The sequence below is a fragment of the Sphaerodactylus townsendi genome, linkage group LG01, assembly GCF_021028975.2.
Source record: "Sphaerodactylus townsendi isolate TG3544 linkage group LG01, MPM_Stown_v2.3, whole genome shotgun sequence".
NCBI lineage: Eukaryota > Metazoa > Chordata > Lepidosauria > Squamata > Sphaerodactylidae > Sphaerodactylus > Sphaerodactylus townsendi.
In genome coordinates this window covers 156,124,111-156,145,427 of record NC_059425.1, presented here as the reverse complement: position 1 = coordinate 156,145,427, position 21,317 = coordinate 156,124,111, and the positions used below count along the sequence as shown (strand labels likewise).

General features: G+C 42.1%; 1 protein-coding gene across 19 annotated transcripts in view; it reads left to right on the top strand.

Moving 5' to 3' along the window:
- Nucleotides 1-21,317, top strand: part of MYT1L (myelin transcription factor 1 like) — a 429,027-nt gene that overhangs the window by 167,124 nt on the left and 240,586 nt on the right. The window contains exon 3 of one of the 19 annotated variants that reach the window (XM_048497993.1): nucleotides 8,913-9,031. The exons of the other annotated variants lie outside the window; for them this stretch is intronic. The gene's annotated coding sequence lies outside the window, so the exon portion shown is untranslated. The remainder of the gene's footprint in view (nucleotides 1-8,912; nucleotides 9,032-21,317) is intronic. 19 annotated transcript variants of the gene reach the window in all.

The following is a 21,317-nucleotide window of genomic DNA, read 5'->3' as shown; positions in this document are numbered from 1 at the left end:
CTAGTCCTAGCTTAAGTTAGCAAATGAGACAGTTCCCATCTACTTTCCAGTGTGCAATCAGTATAAGAATAGCTAAAAAAGGCAATTACCTTAACTGATCTTCTCAAGGAACTAAGTTGCATGATTCAGTGGACAAGTATAGATTCTTTCCACAGCAAGGTCAGTTCTCATCCATAATTTTTTTTAAATAAAAACCATTATATTAAAAAAGCATATATTCAAGAAAAAAATGTCAATTAATTAGCAATATTTACCACAGAAAAATTCAAAATAATACTCAATGATAGTCTAATATTTCAAGTAATTCACCTTAATGCCTAAGTCAAATAAAGTCCATGTTTCAGTAACTTCCTATGAGTAGAACAGGTTAAAATATACTAACTAGTCAGGCATTTGTCCTAATAGCTAGTAAAGGGCTTCATGAAGCAGCTAGGTTTTTTAAAAAAGATAATTGTGCTAGCATCTAAGCTGTACAGAAGGCCAAATGTTTAAAAGGAGTTAATATCATTACAATGCTTCTTACCCCCACATAATTTTAAAGAACTATCATTTGTTGTTAACAGCTAGTATTAGACAGTACTTTCAGAATAGGGCTCAGGGTATGTGAGATCTTTCTGGATTGTTGTCAGCCAACTAGCAACAGCGGAGTTCCATTCGGGCTAAGGCTGTCTTCCTATCTATGCAGATACTTAAAAGCTGGGTGGTGCTTGAGCACACGCCAGAAGGCAAGAGCCACTCTTGCTCCATGCCCTTGGATCTCAGAGCTGTGTGGGTAACCTAACTGGTCAGGATCTGCCTAGGATCTGTTCATTTGTTTTAGTTTAATTCAGGAGCAGAGCGAAGGGGAACTGCGCCCAGAGCACGCACCCTGTGCCCCTGCCACAGCGCTGCCCACGCCTGCCCTGGAACTCCCCGCCATGCTCCCACCACACCCCTGCTGCAGCGTGCACCTGGGGCATCACGTCCCACCATCCCTTTGGCACTACGCCACTGGTTTAATTGTATTATGTGTTTTTATTTAGGAAACTGCATCTCTGTACTTTTTGGAGAGCTGCTGTGGATGCTTCTGGAGAGGAAAGTACAATAAAATACAGCAAATAAATAGGATGATATATCAGCAAATAAATATATCAGCAAATAAATATATCAGCAAATAAATACAGCAAATAAATAGGATGATATATATTGTAATAAAATGTGCATTTCAGTAATCTATAATTCTATGCGAGTTCCTATATTAGCTTTGAATACTGTGACTCTTTTCTAAACTTACAATGAAAATTGGTAGCAGGTTCTGGCCCTTTCCGCACGGGCCAAATACAGCGCCCTAGGGATGGCAAAAACGCCGTCCCCAGGGAGCTGTTCGCATGGGGGGGCGCAGCTGCTTCGCAGCCACGCCGCCCTCGCTCCTCCCCAGCAGCATGAAGCCGCCATTTCCCCAGCCCGCTCCCCAAGCGAGGTTTTTGGAAAACAGCTGCTTCCAGCCGCTGCTGTGCAAACGGCAGTGGCTGGGAGGCGCCATCCCTCCCTCCTTTGCCCGATTGACCTACCTTCTCTGCGACCGTCCGGAGCGTCACCGAGGCCTGGGGACACGCCCCTCCTGCCCTGCGACTCCGGAGCGGTCGCACAGGGCAGGGAGGCGTGTTCCCTGGCCTCGGCGATGTGCCAGACGGTCGCAGAGAAGGTAGGTCGATTGGACGACGGCGCTCCGTGGCGCCATCTTCCCTTTCGTTACCAGGACCGTAATGTACGCCGACCCAACCCCCAGTGTGGCCATGCGGAAACGGCCTCCGTGTGTTTTTTTTAACAAAATGTGGTATAGTGGGTTAAATGGCTGTCTCTAATCTGATGAACCAGGTTGGTTTCCCTACTCCTCCACACGAGGCCTCCTGGGTGACTTTGGGCCAGTCACTCTCAAAACTCTGTCAGCCCCATCTATCTCACAAGATGTCTATTGGGGGGAGAGGAAAGGAAAGGAGTTTGTAAGCCACTTTGAGGCTCATTACAATACAGAAAAGCAGGGTATAAAAGCTAACTCTTCTTCATTGGGCAATTGGGGACAATAATCAGCAAAATCTCATCAGGATTCTTGTTGTTCTTCTGCTAGCATCAGCAGGAGAGCTGAGGGGTGCTAACCTTCAGTGGTAAAGGAAATATGGAGTCATATATTCAGTAGTTGCATTTGTGTGCTTAGCGAAGTAGATGGGAGGAATCAGCTATTGAGCATAGTTTGCTTTTCTATTGCTAGTCCCATTTCAAACAAAACAGCTTCTCCTGCTCAATATATAGGGCCTTTAGACCATAACAGCTACTATGTCAGTTGTGTAGGTAGCATACAAATTGTTAATGAGTTGTATCAGATTAATTACACATAATTGAGTGAGTTCAGAATAACATTTCTAGCATACAAAGAAGACTCTTGGCAGGGAATATACATAACTATCTGGTTGTGTGAATGCAGTCTCAGATTTTTGAGCTCCACTTTTCATGGTTTTTGCATATCTTCTCTACTTAAAATTGGAACTCACATGCATGTGTATTCATTGTCCTTTTTAATAGCCTTCCTTGATTCAGTGTGAAAATATTACACCATAGTGAGAGTCCCCCCCCCCCCCCGCCTCCAGTTTCTAATGTTTCAGTCATGCTGGGAAAACAGAAAATCCAGTCCTGAAATATCCAGTCCTTGTTTACCTGCTACTGTTTCTTTTTACCTATTCTGATTTTGCCCTTATTTTCACTGCTTTTTCATTTTCTGCCTCTAGGAGACTTCCCTCTGATTTTGGCATGTTTTCCTCAAATTCGCTGGTGAACATACTGAGACAAAGAAATCATTTAGCTCTGCAGTAATCTTTCCCTTGTCTGTCACCAATTTCTCCCTCACAATCGCATGAGCAAACAGCAGGCACAGGCTCAAACCTTCTGATTCTTACCTCTGTACAAACGCTGTTATTTTATCTCCTTTTCTAATTTGCTCATACTATTTTGCAGTACTGTAACTATTTTCTAAAAAGGGCACCATGTTTGTAAATGGCCACTTTCATAAATGGTCTTCTTGGTGTTACAATGTACTGTTGGCTTCATAGTGACTTTAACATAAATAATATATTTCCTGTGACAGCTTGCTTTTGCAAATGTCATTTAACAAATACCATACTGATCTAAACTAACACCATTGATGTGGTTGCTTGGGTACATGAGCCAAGTGCCACAGTCTCATCTTCAGTAGTGTTGCATGTTTGTTCACTGAGAAGAAGAGGAGGGAGGAGGAAGAGGAGTAGTAGTCTTGATTTATACCCCGCCCTTTCTCTCCTTTAAGGACACTTAAGGCTGCTTACAAAATGCTTTCCCTTCATCTTGCCACAATAGACACCTTGTGAGGTAGGTGGGGCTGAGAGAGTTCAGAGAGAACTGTGACTAGCCCAAGGTCATCCAGCAGGCTTCATGTGCAAAAGTGGGGAAACAAATCCAGTTCATCATATGGAGAAGTGGGGAATCAAAACCAGCTCTTCAGATTAGAGTCTGCCTGCTATTAACCACTAGACCATGATAAGCTTCTACACTAGCTACATTCTGTTCAATTTTTGTTGAAAAGTGTGAAAACTGCTCCTCTTCTATCTTCTGTGAAAGATAGACTGTAAATGCAGAGTGACATCTTTGCTATGAGTTAGGGCCTACAACCTGCACAGCCCATTAAAATGCACAGCCCATTAAACGATAAACAACTATGTGTTGTGACCTAACAACAATTCTGAAACATTTTGACCTTCTAAACTTACTGTACTTTTTGCAAAAGTACAGCTTGCAAAACTAACTCTATACTAACTTTCCCTCTTTCCAACATAAAACACAATAGTCTCGCATCAGTTAATTCTGAACAAATTTGTTTTGCATTTCACATTTATTAGCGTTAAGCAAGTGGGGACACAGGCGTGAGGGATCCACCAAACATCTTAGTTTTATTCCTGGTTGCTGCAAATGAGATTGGCTTCTCTCCCCCCACCCCTAACACCAGCAATCCTTGTGCAGCTCCTGCCACCAATCCCACCAGAGATTCTTTGTCCCTTGAATGACCATGCTGGCAAATCCCCCACAGCTCCCAACTGCCAGGCCCACCCAGGCTCCCTCCCCCAGTCAATGGTGGCAAACCACGCATGACTTCTGACAGCCGAGCCTGCTCAGGCTTCTCCTCACCACCACCATCAATGGTGGCGAGTTTCATGTGGTTCCTGGCCACCAGGCTCACCAAGCCTTTTCCTCTTCAGTGTCAGCCTTGCTAGTGGTGAGTCCTGTGCAGCGCCCAGCTGCTGAGTTCCTCAGTGCTTCCCCACCGTCAACAGAGGCAAACCCTGCACAGCTCCTAGCAACTGGGTCCACTAAGGCTTCTTCCCCCACTGTTGAAGATGGCTGCGGTGAGTCCTGTGTAGCTTCATCTGCCAGGCACACTGTGGTTTCTTCCCACCCCCAATCAATGATGATGCTGGCAAGTCCCTTGTGGCTTGTAGTCACCAAGCCTGTTGCGGCTCCCAAACACTGGCAAACATCAGCATATCCAACCACTCACCAAGGCTTCTTTTCCTCATCACCTGCTGCCACCTCTGATGATTAACAGTAAGTGTTGTTTGCACATGTGCACCACAACATTTTTTAAATTTTGTGGTGGAATTTAAACCTCCTCTGTTTTTACCTCTCCCTACCTGGAGGTTGGCAACTCTCTCCTACACCAACATACGTTCATATGCATGCACAAGATGTGGCTTTTGTCCAGGTATTTAGGAAATAGTCCTGATATTGGGGGCTGATCTCTACATGTGTTGATTGTGTCCATGCATATTTTGTGTATCGACTAGCGACAGAGACGCAAATTCCGTACCTTCAGATCTGGCACACTTTTCACCAAGTCAGTTTTCATTATATGGATTATTTGTTTACACTACTTTTCACCTAAAATAAAACAGGACAATGTAACTTTTGCTTTACATTATCATTAGTTACAGAGGATTATGTTGCACTGCTCTTGTTTATTTTGGTACCCCTCATGCTGGCCACAGTGCAGGCATGACTGTTTTAGTAGATGAACTTCCTTGCAAAGTGCTCTTATGTTCCCTGTCCCTTGAAATAAACTGGTTATCCACTCTTTCTTTTCAAGAAGAGCCTCTGTTTAACCTTGAATCTACATCTCACCCTACATTTGCTTTATCAGAGTTAGGTGATAAATAATAGGGATGCATTCAGGTGCTAAATTGGAAATTCACCTTTAAAATACTACATCAGTATTTTCAGAGTGTATTGAGATCCCAAATCTATCTTGAGAGGTTTTTTTAGGGTGCCAAAAATGGTTCTGAAACATCCTAGAATTTTTTTGTAATTAACCAGTAGGATTGGGAGCCATTGATTTGCAGACCTCCAGGAGTTCTCTAAAATCCACTCCCATTTTTATTTGTTTTTGTTTGTTTCTGTGTCTCCCAGAGTTTCTGGCAGCTTGCCAAAATAATTCAGAGTTGCTCAGGCCATTCCCACTGTTGGATTGGATTATTCCGCTGTGATTCTTCATTTTGGCATTGCTTCTGTTGGCCCTGAACTACCACAGTGGAACTGTACATTGTCATTAGTTTCCACTTAAGAAATTCACCAATGGACTGGGGGTCCCATTATGTTTGTGCTGTCACTGTGGTAGTGGGTTCTGCTGGGTTTTTGCATGTTGCTATTGGTTCTGCTGGGCTTAAGCAAAGTGCTCCTACCCATTTGCAGGATCCTATTTGACATTGTCCTGTTTTGCTTTGCACTGCCATGCAGCACGGGATCTGCTGGGGTTCTGCACACATTAAAAGTGGTTTGGGTCTGCAAAACCACCACCACATGGATTTGTTCTTCTACTTCTCTGGTTTGACATTATATCTGTTGGGCTTGTACTGACATTGCTGTTTGGGGTTCTGCTGGGCTCTGCACACTGTCTCTTTGTCTCCATTCAGGATTGCAGAAGGGGAGTTTCCACTACATTGAGTTTCCACTGTAGAGCCCCTTGATTTGATGTTGGTCTCCATTTAACTTGGCACACAGGTTTGTGGTTCTACCTGCAGTTACTTCAGGGCTCTACAGTAGTTTTATTGGGCTTGTTGTGTTGGTTCTTCTATGGAAGACATTTGACAAGTGACTGCTCTTTTGCAGGAAATGGTTTTTGCTCTGGAATAGCTTAGAGGGTTCCTCCCCTATAGGGAATTAATGAAGAATGGCTGGGGGGCATCCTGTTCTTGTAGCCTAATTGATCTCTTTGGCCCAAACTACTTGAAACTGGCTGGGGTTGTGTGTGTGTGTGTGTGTGTGTGTGTGTGTGTGTGTGTGTGTGTGTGCGCACCAGCTGCTCCTCTGCCTATATTTTCAAACTAGCCCTCCCCCCAAATCACCTGGAAAGTTTCCCTGTAGAAAATAATGCATCTTAAAAGTTCAGGAATCTCCCCCATAAAACATGAACTCACACCCCTACCAGTAATTTGATATTCAGAAATATTGGGTATGCCTACATTTTTTCAGGTCCAATATACACAAATCCCCAAATTACCATTTTTATACGTTTTGGGGTAATGATGTTTGCCACCCCTCGAAGTCCCATTGGGAAGGGGTGGAATATAAATAAACAAACAAACAAACAAATAAATAAATCTTTAGTTATAAAACTTATAAGGCTTCTGACTATATCTTTTATAAAATTCTCCCTTAGATGGGGTGGATTCTACTTCCTACCTGGAATCTGCCAGTCACTGTAGATAAACTGATAAAGAGCTGTGTGTTGCTTAAAGGACAGAGATATCACCAAATATAAACTTAGTAACATACTGGGAATGAGTTCAGTATCTTGAAATGTTTACATTTACAATATTTACAGTATCCCCTCTGTAAGATTAAAGTAAATAAGGTGGTAGGCATCTTTCTAGAATGGTTTCATAATGACTACAATCACAGAATACATTTTAATTTTAAGCTACTGTGTGTCCTCTGATCAGTAAGGGATCCTGAGGACATTCAAAATTTAGAGTAGATTAAATTGCATTACAAAACAAATTGCGCATGAATTTCAGGGAACAGACAGTGTATGTCTGACAGGCTGTTTAGACCTCCATTTAAAACCCCCTCAAAAGAATGAATAACTGCAGTATAGTTGAAAAGAGAAAGTACTTCAATAAAATTGGTACATATCAGGTTAAGTACAATTGGTCAATGATTGTCAAATATATTTATTCTACAGGCATCCGTTCTGGGTCAGCTTTTATTAACAACTTAGAAGGCAGATGAAGAAGTATAGAACACTAACAGGAACTAAAGCCATCATAAAGGTTAGGATTAATATTAAAAATGAGTTTCATAACATGGAAAGAAAGAAAGAAATGCATGTTTGGGGCTGGTTATAATCTTGTACCCAAAGAAAGCAACTAAATGATCTTGGAATGAAGAACTGTTTTCCTGTAGTCCCCTGAACCAGGCCTGCATGTGTGGAAAGCAAGTACAAATGAAAATACTCACCTTTAACAAAATAAGTACCAAGTAGAAATACTGATCTTTACCAGAAGAAACATAAAGAATGTACAAAAGCACAGAGGAGCACATTTTCTTGTTTTTAACTTAGAGCTCAAGGAAGAGGTTGTTCTGATTCTTCAAAACACTTCATCAGACGCTGGTCTGGTAGAGCTCCTTGAGGGATGGACTGTTAAGCTTGGCAGAAATCACCAGGTGGTCACATATTTGCAGGCAGATGGAGGAGCTAAGTCTTGGCAGATTGAATATGTTGCCCATTTTTTAGTTGCACTATATAAAGTGTTTCTCTGTTAGTGACATAACCCCATGAAATGTCACAGTTTCCTTTAAAATGAAGTGCTAAGACAAATGACTAGAACAATCTAAATGTCAAAAATTAAGGAAAAACCCGACAATAATAGAAGAGGGCTCATGATAAATGCAGGGGATTTCTGGATTGTTCTCCCGGTCCCTATTTCTCCTTGCTCACGCTACCTCCACTTAATTGTTCCTGCTGCTTGACTCTGCCGCTCTTGCATTCCCAGTTGTTGCTGCTTCTTTTACTCTTGTCCCACCATAACCACTAGTGCTGTGCCCCCCCATCTTCCTTTGTGATATTACAGTGAGCATTCTTTGTCCAAGAGAGACTGAACCTGCAGTGTATACCAGTATATACCATATAAATGGTATATACTGCAGTTGCAGTTTGATTTGAAGGATTTAGAGAAGCATATGTAACACATATGCTCTCTGTATAAGTCAAGGAGCTGAAATACCTAACATAGGACCTCTTACTGTGGGGAGTGTGGAAAGAAGGTTGAAAGAGCGAAGGAGAAAAAAGAACTGAAAGAATAACAAAGGAAAATGGGAAAAAAGGTTACATGGAAGAGAGGTACTGTGCAGGAGGAAAGGCAAAAAAATAAAAGTTGGCCCATAATGAAAGAGGATGACAACGGGAGGGGAAACAGAAAACAGAAAGGAAAAGATGGCAGAACCTTTCCCTGCTTGCCTGTTCTCTGACACTGACAAACATCACTGGCTTTCAGAAGAACTGATTGAAATCACAGGGACTGTCAGGGGATGCCCAGATCACCTCCTGCAAAGTGGGAAGATGAAACCCAGAGGCATACTAGCTTGTGGGGGTGGCAGGAAGTGGAAAGTGGAACGTCTTCTCACTGAGCATCTGAACAACAGTTGCTTTATTTTTAAATGTGCGAACATTAGAGAAAATCTTTTTCTCCCCTTTTTGATAAGTAACAAAAATAAAATCTTCATGTGACATTGCTAGTTTTTCAAAAGCTAGTGAAAAAATAGTCAAAAGTAACCACAGGATTCTTTCCTCAATGCCAGCTGTCCTTTCAGCTCCAGTATAACACCAGATATCTTTTATGACATTCCTTTTTCAGAAGAGAAGTGCCTACTGCTTCCTGGGAAAATAGGAGGTTGTCTTCAGTCTGTCAGAAACAGTATGGATAAATTGAATCCAGTATTTCCGATACAGAGATTTGGCACAAGGCTTTATCCTGTGAGTTTATCTCTAAAATTCAAGACTCGTGTACAATGCAATATGTTTGGTATGTATTAGAAAGTAGGCTACAAGTTTTAATCAACCTAAATGCTTGTTGATTAATCAGTGGGAGACTATTTTAAGCAGTAGTGCTGTAAGTGAAGGACACATGTGGCTTACGTTTTAAGGCTTTTTTTCCCCTTTGGGCACTACTGTAATAGGTAGGCCATATTTATGCTGCCTTACCATGAAGAAGATGTTAGCAAATATTAAAATAGAAAGTCAAATATAAATCCGTTGATGCCCCAGCTATGGTGGGTTCCTAAGATCTTATTAGGCCAGCATCAAGTTAGCAGTTGAGCTGTGCTTATTGGAAATTGCTGCTGTGGGCAACCAGGGAAAGTGCCAGTCTGGGTTGGTTTTGTACGGACATCTGCTGCTCCATCACTCAGCTGCAGCTGCAGCCAACCCTCAGCAGCAAGCAGGTTCCGGGAGGGGGGGGGGCTTTAAATGGCAACCGCCCTCATTGCACCCAAGCTTTCCCAGAGGCTGGTCTCCGATGTCTGTCAGACAGGTTTATCAAGATTAGACTGCCTTTACACCCATACCTAGCACATGGGGAGCTGATCTTCACCTTGGTCATCCATTGTGTGAAGCAGCAGCCACAGTAAATCTGTTTTCAAATGCCTCTCATTGGGCCCTCTCTGGTTCCATAGAATGGTTATCCAGTCAAGTTTGTCATATTTAATGACCCATTACTAATTTCAGTTGAATAATTGTCCTTTGTTAAGTCGGTTTTCTTTATTATTGTCAAGGATATGCCAGTTACCATACCTTACATAATAGCCCTGTTAAACTTGCATTTGTTTGTACATACGATCGTGAAAATTGTACCATCGTGAAATTTGTTAGAAATGTGTTTTATTGTAAAGGAACCTAGTGGGAGAGATGATGCATGTAGGTAAAAAAACCAGTGAAAAATATGCAACATGTGGTGAATGATTGTGCAAAAACTGTTTCTTGATCTTATTAGCAGAATTCTATAAATGGAATAGATTTGGGAAGGAAAATGCAGTTTATTGGATCATACCTAGAAGACTCACTGATTCAGCAATAAAATATCTTACAATCCCAGCTTCAGGATCCATTTGGTGATTCCTAAACTATACTAATCTTTGTCCTCCAGTCAGCTTCTCATTTTGGTAGCCAAGTATTGTAGTGTTTTGTCTCTTTAAAAAAATAGCGCTTTGAGGGATGACAAACCTTCTCCAAAATCTACTGGTTTGGGGAGGAGGGGGGTACCAGCAGTCAGACTGTATACATTACAAAATGATTGAGTGTCATAATCAGTGCAAAATAAATCACTCATTGTAAAAGAACCTGAAAAACTTGTTCCACTTTAGCTCTATGAAAATATGAGAGAATCCATGAAGATTAACTTAGGCCGCCTCGACGGTCAGAGCATGCCCACCGGGCAGGAATTCGCTGGCTGGAGGCGGAGGCTGTCTGCATGCAGGTACGCGGATGGCTCTGGAGAGGTCGGTAGAGTGCATGGCCCGCCAGATGGAGTCGCTTCTTTCCTCTTCCTTTCCATAAGACTAGAATGCCAGCCCTGTTGGTTCTCCTCAGCCCGGGCTTTCGACGCTTGCCCTCCGACCTCCAGGGGTCGGAGGACAGCGAGGGAGGGACTTAGGAGGCCAGCAGGACGGCGACACGAGAGGTACATGGGAAAGGGAAGGGAACAGCGAGCCCTCATGGTGAGCGGGTTCGCACTGCTGCCACCACCGGGAAGACGCTTCTCAACAACAACCCTTAAAGGGTTGTTGCTTAGGCTGCCTGATTACTCTGGGGGAGGGGAGCGACACATGCTGCTGGCAAGCAGCAGCGCCGCCTAGGGAACGCGCCTGGGCGGCGCTTTTTTACCGCCCCCCCCAGGCCGCTGCCTTTTGGCCCGTGCGGAAAGGGCCCTAGAGAATTGGGATTCACATTTGCTCATGACAGTGTCAATCACCCAAAACTGGCCTTAGGTTTTTGTAAAAATGGCAGAACGGATCGTGACTGGGCCTTAATTTCTAATGACTCCTCAAGGTGATGACTAGAGGCCGAAAAACAGAGCTCCCCTTGGAATTTGGCTCTTGAAGCAGAAGGCTTCCCATTATTTTATGCTAAGGCAGACCCTGAAATCATCTTGAAAAATGTAAGTGGATGACTGAGAGACACAGGCTTGCAGTCTTGTTCAGTTACACTTACAGGCAGTTCAACTAAAACTGACAGGGTTTATATGTCTGTAAGTACAAGCAGAATTGAAGACACTATGTTCAGATTAGGTTCTCAGTGGAATTGTCTTGCTGCAAAATGCAGCGGGTGATTGGGTAGTTGGCTTGTTCGTGGCTTTCTTGCCTCACATTTAGAAGGAATACAGCAGGGCTTAGAGCCAGTACACTGCGAATAAGGAATTCTCAGCTTCCTCTCTTGATGTCCCTCAAAATAACTTCCTGCCGAAGCTGGGTCTGGTGGTTCCAGAGACAGACTCCCTGCCGAATGGCCTGGCTGGGAATTAAAATATATGCTGCAGTTCTCTTTGGTGAGAAATGCTTAGTATGTTTTGCTGACTAGCTCAGTTATACATGACTGGATATTTTATATCATGATGGTAATATTTTCCCCTTCTTGCTTCGGATGGACTTTCCTTGTTTCACTAAAGTCAAAGGCAGAAACTCCTCTGAATTTCTAGGCATTGTGCAGTTGTAGCAGAAAACCTATTCCATGACTGCATGGGGCTAATATCTTCTGTGACCCAAATACATGAGCTAGAATCACTGAGTGTATTTCCCAGTAGAACTATCATGGCCTATGGATCAGCCTAAATTCCTTAATGAAAATCACTGATACATATCACAAACCCATCAACTTAACTTCTGTCTCAGGTAAATTGAAAAAAACCCCTAGAACTGTCAAATGCGTAGACCCAGTTCTGAAGTCAGGGAGTGTCAGATGTAAGCATGCAGAGTTTCCTGTGAATATCTATCTCCCAGTACTTGTGTACAGGAGCCATTTGTGAAAGCCAACACCCTGTGGGATTTATCACAGGAACAGTTCATATATAGAGTCACTGAGATGAGGTCATTGCCAGGACACAAACCCACTTGGGTTCCAGGGATTCTCACGTGCAAACTTGTGTTAGTTTGACCTGGGTCACTGAAAAATAAGACAGCTGTTTAAATCAAGGCACAACTATAGAGAAAGCCCTGTCTTTGACACAAATTGTTTAGAATACTTGAAGAATGTTAACACATATGGGAAGTACAATAGAATATTGCTGTTGTACAATAGAAATGATAATTTAGGCTTTCACAAAGCTTTTCACAAAAATCTCTCAACACAGTAAGACAGAACTTCTTATGAATTCATAACTGGTTGAAAAAAAAATGGAAGTATAGGAAAAAATCAAAGTCTGAGGTCCAGGACTTCATTGCCGTGAAAACTGTAGAGGTGCTGTCCAAAAACAGTTTGAGATTTGGATCCTATACTTTTTCCCCTACTTGTGCTCTTCTTTGACCATTGTTGATTTAATCCTTCACTGCCAGAGGACATTTCTCTGGCAATGGGCACTTTCAAGGAGGTGAAAGGTGTTTAGTGCAGGAGGAATGTATTCTATAGTGGAAGATGTCTTCACATTGGAAGAAGAAGAAGAGGACGGGGAGGAGGTGGAAGTGGAAGAGGAGAAGTAGGAGTTTGGATTTATATCCCATCTTTCTCTCCTGTAAGGAGACTCAAGGCAGTTTATAAACTCCTCCTCTTCCTCTCACCATAACAAACACCTTGTGAGGTAGGTGGGACTGAAAGAGTTCTGAACAAACTGTGACTAGCCTAAGGTCACCCAGCAGGAATGCAGGAGTGGGGAAACAAATCTGGTTTACCAAATAAAAGTCCACTGCTTGTGTAGAGGCGGAATCAAACCTGGTTCTCCGGATTAGAGTCCACCTGCTCTTAACTCAAGGAGAGACAAATAGTACCGTCCAAAACTAGTTCTCACATGTGGGACAAGACCCATACCTCAGTCTAGCTCTGTACTGATCAAATGCTAAATGACCTGTGTTATTGGGGTAATCTGTAGCTCCCCTAGTCATGGCCTGATGATTGTCTGACGAGATTTTCTTCTTCATCCAGAGCTCCTGATGGTAGAATGCAGCACTGCTGTGGTACCACCCCGCCGCCTCAAGGAATGCTTCTCAGTGGTGCAGGGTGGTGAAAAACAAAAAAGTCTCCCCTTTGCTGAAAAGCCCTTCATTAGGCTTTATGTCAGCTAATGTCAGCTCCATACCTAGCCATGCCTCCAGAATGCCCCCACTATACCAATGGAGGTAGCAGGAGCACCGACGCAGCACTCTGTGTCATGTCTGCCTGCTGTCGAGGGCTGTGGCAGCCTCCGTTGGGGCAAATCTGCTGGCGCAACGCTGTGCTGCCTCTATAGGCAGATTCGCACCCCTACCCCCGGATCGGGCTGTTAGAGCTGTTGAAACTCAGAACTTTACAGAAATTACTTAGGATGGTCTTTCGCTTCCTCAAGTGATGGGTCCATGAAAGTCCTCATAGGGTTTTCTAGTTAATGCTTCTGCTGAAGCCTTGGTTGACCTGTGGAATATCAAATTTATCTGGTAGCTGACACAATTACTCTTGGATGTTATGCAACACCTATTGTGGACTTTGGTTTACTGAACAGCTGGAATAAATCCAACCATGAGTTTGAGCTCATTTTTGTGCATATTCATACATAGCATAGGAATTTTACAAATTAATGATAAGGAAAAAAGAAGAAATGATAGATGTGAACAGTTGCTGGTAATCCAAGTATGATCCATGTGCAGACTTATACCAGTTCACTAAAACTATGACTCAGGCTGTTCCGCTGTACAGCTAGTACTTGTTATGAGACTTCATGTGTGTCGCTTCCTAATATAGCTCTGACAACAACTATAGAATTTTTGTGGGTTATTAATCAATGATCTATAATTATTAATGATGTTAAGCTGCATAGTTATATTGATGTAAACAGGCTTTCTTATACTGGCTCTTTGTTGCTATGAATTTGGATGTAATTCAGTTGTTTAATTATGAAAACTTGTTGACTCTTGGTCTATGCAGTGCTGTTTAGTAAGGCCTTTTTGTGCCTTTCACGTTGAAGGATTGTGGGCCCCTGAACATGTTGGCTCAAATAATATGATGTATTTGCTAAGCATGTCCACTATAGAAAACTGCACAATCTTAGGCAAGCCACAGTTTTGTACTCCATCTATTCATCTCAGACTGTTGTAAAAAATTGTTACAAAGAAGCATGGATATAATATTAAAATGTTTTGTCATTTTGAACTCTAGGTGGAAACACAAACTATTAACCATATGGAAGTGGCTTCTACTGACAACCTAGACAGACTTAGAATAGTACAATTGGACTTAAAATGGACCTCATTAGGCTATAACTTTGCTTAGAGGATCGCGTGTTAGAACACATGAATGGAAGCTCTAAAGTCATGGAGACCTACTCAGCAGTAACAGGACAAAGTTAACACTGTGTTTACTGTTCCTCAGTTGGTGGTGCGTGTATAAGCTCATGTCTCAAAAGATTATTCCCTAGAATTCATTAAAATTAATAGCCTCTTTTAAAGTCCATGAAAGTACATTCCCTCCTTCCTCCACCTTTACACAATTTTCAATATGCGTGAAAATCCACCCAAATTACATGTGAATTGTTATATAAACTATTGTAAAATATACAGTAATCAGTACTCCAAGATATATCAAAAGTTATTAATCAAAAGTTATTTGAAATTCTGCTTTCAATTTTTTGAAGCAAATATGCCATGCATTTTTTTTAAAATAAGGAATGTTTCTCCTTATGGTTGTGAAGTTAGTGTGTGTCATGGTTACATAATTTTGCTGCAGTTTATTTAAACTGGAGCATCAGATGATTTTCATGGCTTGGCCAGATGGCATGTGTAAGCAAGCTCTACCATAGCTCCCACTGCCAATTTTACAGCTGTTATGTCCCCCAGGTAAATTTGGCTTTATTATTTGTGTGTGCGTGCGTGTGTTATGTGCCATCAAGTTGCTTCTGACTTATGATGAACCTGTGAATTAATGACCTCCAAAACATCCTATAATTTACAGCCTTCTTCAGGTTTTCCAAACCGAAGGCCATGGTTTCTGTTATTGAGTCAATACATTCATGTTGGACCTTTTCCTTCTGCCTTCAACTTTTCTTAGCATTATTGCTTTTTCAGTGAGTCTTGTCTTCTCATAATGTATTCAAAGCATGATAACATCAGTTCAGTTATTTTACCTGCTAGGGAGTGTTCAGCCTTCCTCATTTGTCTTTTTGGTGGCTCATGGTATCCATAACATTCTCCTCCAGCAGTACCATTTTAAAGTAATCAACTTTCCTCTTGCCAACTTTCATCATTATCCAACTTTCTCACTCATGCATTGTAATGGGGAACGCTATCATATAAATTATTTTCATCTTACAAGGAAGGGGCTTAATCTTCCAGAGGGACATATAGGTCAATGTCCCCACAGCCAAGCTCTTCTCCTTCCCTTCCCCTGGGTCCATACACCACCCCCAGACCTGGTGCAAAAAGCATTTTTGGTGGGGGGGGGGGAGGGCTGCCTGCGCGCGTGTGTGTGTGTGTGTGTGTGTGTGAGAGAGAGAGAGAGAGAGAGAGACTCAGATTTTGCACCGGGCTACATTTTCCCTAGATACACCTCTAGGTTGCCAGCAATACATCTTTACACTTAATTTATTTATTTAGAACATTTTATACCACCTCTCCAGGAAACAAGCTTGTTTTTAGATTCTGCTGGCAATCATTTTGTTTGATCATAGGTATTTGTCGCCATTGGTTCATTTGGACAGAACTGAAGTTTTCCCCCACTTTTGCTAAAGCAAAAGTCAAAAAGTTACTTTTTAGTAATGGATTTTATAATGGCCACAGTAATCCTAAATCAGGTTACATTTTTGCTGGTATCAATCCAAGCCCTAAACATGTGGCTGTGGGCACAGGACGCTGAGTATGTTTCACAAATGGTCTTGCTTACTTCCTGTTCTGGCTGTTTCTCGAGCGTTCTGAATCAACCGGAGCCCAGCCCATCAAAGCTGGTAATCATCATATAATAAACCCTGGCAGCATGGCATAGTCTCTGCCCTCAGATGCTTTGTTGGGAGTATGGGCCAAATCCAAAAGTGGTGAGATGGGGATTTGGGCATATGCATCCCACCTGTGGTAGAGGGAACAGATGCCTTCCCCTTTCTGGAAATGCATTGAGTGTGAATGCACACATGGCTTGGCTGTTTCCTGGAAAAGATTTAAATTGCCACCTGAGAATCAGTGTGGGGAGAGATCAGTATTTTAGTTGTTTCCAAGAGTTCAGCATTTCATCAAAGGATGCATAAAATAACAAGGAAATAATGCCTGGGAATAAAGATAGGAGCAACATTTTAGCATGATTTTGTTTTTACAAATTATATGAAAGCACCTATTAAGCGTGGGTTGTAGATGAACTGTTGGAGCCTGGCATTCGTTCAGTATCTAGCAAGGGAAAAATCAGTTGGAAGTGTTCACTGTTAATGGTTTGACCTTTTACTTTTTGAAGTCGTATTTTTCTCTCAAGCGGCTGTCTAAATTTTGGGTTGCAGCAGCATCATGGGGTTGTTGGAAGAGCTCATTTAAGAGAGGATGGGTGGTTTTTACTACCACTTCTGCCTGACACCTGAAGATTCACAGCCCATGCTGATGCCAAAGAGCAGCTTTTCAGCAGGCACAGAGGAAAGGGAAAGGGGTAAAAAACCACCTTCTCTGAATCCTCTCCCTCTTTGTGGTTCTTTGCCGATTGTAATGAGGCTAGGTTTTATTTAGGCACAGTGAGTAATAAATGTTATCATCTGATTGCCTCTGAGAAAAGCCTGCACCAAACTCAGCTTAGGCAAGGTTGCTCTTTTCTTGCATAATCCATCTCTGATTCTACCTCTGAAGCAAGCGGCATGACTTGCTGTATGTTTGATATTTGCCATTTAGGACTTGTTTTGGGTTTTTTCAGATTCAGAAGAGCTGAAAAATCATGTGGGAAAAATCATGTTTTTCTTGAGTAGGTAAATGCTTTATATTCAGAATAAAAACCACAAACAGTTGATAGCAGCAATGAAAGCATCAGCGTTTGTGCCCCAATTTTCTAAAAGTATGTTAATAGAGAACACTTGGGATGCCACAGCAGATTTGTGTGCCTTCTGTGCGGTTCACTGGTTTTGCTCAGAGGGATATTCTGCATCACCCTTGGCCAGCAACTGCACAGGTGCATCTTGCAATGAATAAATTATAAAGCCAGTGAACTAAGAACAAATGGTGGCAGAGCAGCACGCTGGGATCTCCTGAAAGCAGTGACAGCAATCACATGTCTCTGTTGCTGGGGCCAGCAGGAGAAGGAAAAGGGCATCACCTCTGTCTCTCTGGTTTTGGCCATCTCTGCAGAATTCTCCACTGGACCAATTCGGGCAGCTGGAATTTCTCCTTAGAACATTAAATATTTGTATTTCAGGGGAGGCCTGAACATATCCATTTACAACTGAAGACTCGCAAAAGTTCATACACATGTGCAACAACAAAAAATCTTTTTGTTAAAAAAGATGGACTGGAGAGCGAAAAAATCCTTTAGTTGTCTCAGAATTCTGCCACACTAGAATTCTGGTTAGCTGAATTCACTGAATGGAATAAACTGATGGGGGAGGAAAAGCATTTACGTGTATCAAATTTGGGAGGAATTATTGGCCAACCTTTGGAATTGGAAGGCAAATAATAAAATGAGGCTGAAAATTTAGGCTTCATGCAATTAGATCAGGGGTCTGCAACCTTCCATGGGTGTTTCCTCCAGAGGTATCATGGACTACAATTCCCATCAGCCCCTGCCAGCATGGCCAATTGGCCGTGCTGGCAGGGGCTGATGGGATTTGTAGTCCACAAACATCTGGAGAGCCGCAGGTTGCAGACCCCTGAATTAGATTGTACTGCTGCCTGTTTCCTTCCTTCCTTTCTCCATCACCTCACCTTTCCCTGCTTCACTCTCTACCAATCAAACTTTTATTAGGCTCTGCAACTTCAGATATAGTTGTTATTATTTATTTACTTCATTTATATCCTGCTTTCCTCCACAGTGGGGACCCAAAGCAGCTTATATCATTTTTCTCTCCTCCATTTTATCCTCACCACAGGAATTCTTAAAGGTTAGGCTGAAAGTATATGACCGGCCCAGGATCACCTGGTGAGCTTCCACAGAAGAGTGAGAATTTGAATCTGGGGTTAATAAGAACATAAGAACATAAGATCTAGCCTGCTGGATCAGACCAGAGTCCATCTAGTCCAGCACTGCTACTCACAGTGGCCCACCAGGTGCCTTTGGGAGCTCACGTGCAGGATGTGAAAGCAATGGCCTTCTGCTGCTGCTGCTCCTGAGCACCTGCTAAGGCATTTGCAATCTCAGATCAAAGAGAATCAAGATTGGTAGCCATAAATCGACTTCTCCTCCATAAATCTGTCCAAGCCCCTTTTGAAGATAATAAATCTATCCAAGCCCCTTTTAAATCTGGGTTTCCAGATCCTAGTTTGAAAGTTTTCTTGTACTGTACTATAAAGCTATAGGTGCTTCTTTTCTCACCGGGGGAGTTAATAATTCCCAAGTATTTTCTTCAGATTTCAGATTTTTGTGGAAAACTGGGGCTTATTACCCCAATCTCTGAATTTAAGTATTCACAGATGGAGCCATGTTGCAAATTTGATATATATTGATATATTGATAACGGTATGATTAAAGACAGTTCTAGCCTGATCATCTACCCCTGAAACTGGGAACAGTTCATTTGAAATCTTTCCATAGACCTTTGTTGATATTTCTATTTCTATTCAGATTCACTGAATATTAAAAATACATCCACTGAAATTTCTCAATATGGAGATTTTCACAATTTCTGAATTGTTATTTTGCACTCTGGAGGGTGCCCCTCCCCCCCCATTTTGATATTCTTGCAAAAAAAAATTGCATTCTTACTGTATTCAAATCCAAACAACAACCTGTATGTTTGTTGTTTCATGTGCTACATATGAATGGGAATAGTGTAAAATGCTTTGTTCTTTTGAATGGAGTACAATGAGCAATAGCCCAATTCTGAACACGATTTTAAAAGTTGTATGTATTCATTTAAGCAAGACACACAACCGCATATTTTCACCTTCGTTCAGTGGGGTAACCAGGGTCTTTATGCTTCATTCAGTCTTGTGAAAAAATTGCTTAACTGAAAAGCATCTTCTATCTCCCAACTCTATCCCCCACCCCCAATTCAGAGTGTGTTTGGAAATCTAATGATTTATTGGAGAAAATTATATAGAAGTGCAAATACGCATTTTTGAACTGTAGCAAAATGCTTTTATTTATAATTCCACTAAATTCAGTCTGTTATTTGCCTTCCCAAAAGACAAAATAGCCAGAGGTGTAATTTTTTGTACATACGTTCCTTTATTTTTACAAAAAAACACACACCATACTTTGGAGTAAATTCAGGATGCTAGAAGTCTGTGACAGTACACTAGAGCAGCCTGAATAGGTTTTTATACTGGAATATAAAATCTATACCAAAAAAATCAACCGGGCATAAATATAAACCACTAGAAAGCTACAGGTTTGGCAACAACCCCAAACAATTGGGCTATTATATAAAAAATCTATACCATTGCTATACAATTTCTACTTTAAGACAAAATACTAAACTAATGTCTGTCTCTCTGTGTATGTGCAAATATGTGTAAAAATAGGATTAGATCAAAACAAACTTTTGGCTAGTGAAAAAGAAATAGAGGGTCCCCTTTGATCACCACCAAAAGACATGCTGAGAATCATGGGACCCAGGGACAGAGTGAGGGGGGAAAGTGCCTGGTGCATCCTCCATCCTTGCCATCCCCCCATCCACCTCCTTGTCCCAATCTCTGGAACTTCCCACCCTGCCCTTGCCACACCCTCGCCACAGGGCACGCTACAGGCCAAGGCAGCCCCGCCCACCGCCCCCTTGGAGCTATGCCACTGATGGGACCTTCTTGGACAATGTTGGGAGAAAGCTGTAGTAAAGAGGGAGATTGTTCAAGGAGTAAAAAGATGGCAGGATCTAATGCATGTATTGATACACACCCAAACACATATATAAAATTTACATATTGTTTTTCATAAAGGTATACAAGGTAGTGCATGTGTATAAACATATTTTTCAAAAGCACATCCTTGTAACTCAATCCCCCACTGGGCAAGAGGGCCTCACTTAGTTTGCACTGCGCAGATTGGCCAAAGTTTTCCCAACGAGAGACTGCCAGAAGAAAGGAAGGAGAGAAAGCTGAAGACAGGAAGGCAAATAAAGGTAGGTTGGCTGGTGTGTAGAAGAAGAAGAATTGGATTTATATCCCCCCTTTCTCTCCTATAGGAGAGAAGGGGCTTACAAACTCCTTTTACTTCCTCCCCCCTACAACAAACACCCTGTGAGGTAGGTGGGGCTGAGAGAGTAGGAGGGAGACAAGGAAGTAGGAACAGGAGAGAGGCTATGGAACTCTCAGGAAAGAGAAAGAGGAAAATAAATGCCCTTGTGATTTCATTCTGGCCATAAAACACCAACTTCAACAGAGAAGTCTTAAACAACTCTACCAGGGCTTTAGAAAGCTATTATTGTCAGTTGCTGCACTACACCAAAAATGCCTCTTTAGGTAAGTCCATTCCTTGCATGGGCTTCACAGATGTACTGCTAGGAAGTTATGTTCTTTCTATCTTAACATTTTGTAAGACACAAGAAAGAACATATCTAAGGCTAAGGTACAGATGTATAAAGAACTTTGCGACTCTACAATTTTGCTTACATAGGAACTTGAGATTAGCATATTACAGGATTTTTCTCCAGTGCAGAGCAACATTGAGGTTGCCTCCTGAAACTAAAACACCGTGGCAGTTCGCATCAGTGTCCCACATGTGGATCAGACCTGTTGCTAACCTTTTTCCAGGGGAAGATCAACACAGCAATAATTGGCTCTGGGGAAGATCAGTTCCAGGGGAAGATCAACACGGCAATAATTGGCTCTGACTTACTTCAATGCTTGTCATCTACTACTTGCAGCATCCCATGTAATGCACTTGGGGGCTTTGTGTAAATATTTGATATGTTGCCAATACTCAGTGGCCATCTTTTTAGCACTGTGCTATTCCAGTTAAAGGATGATGAAATAGAAGA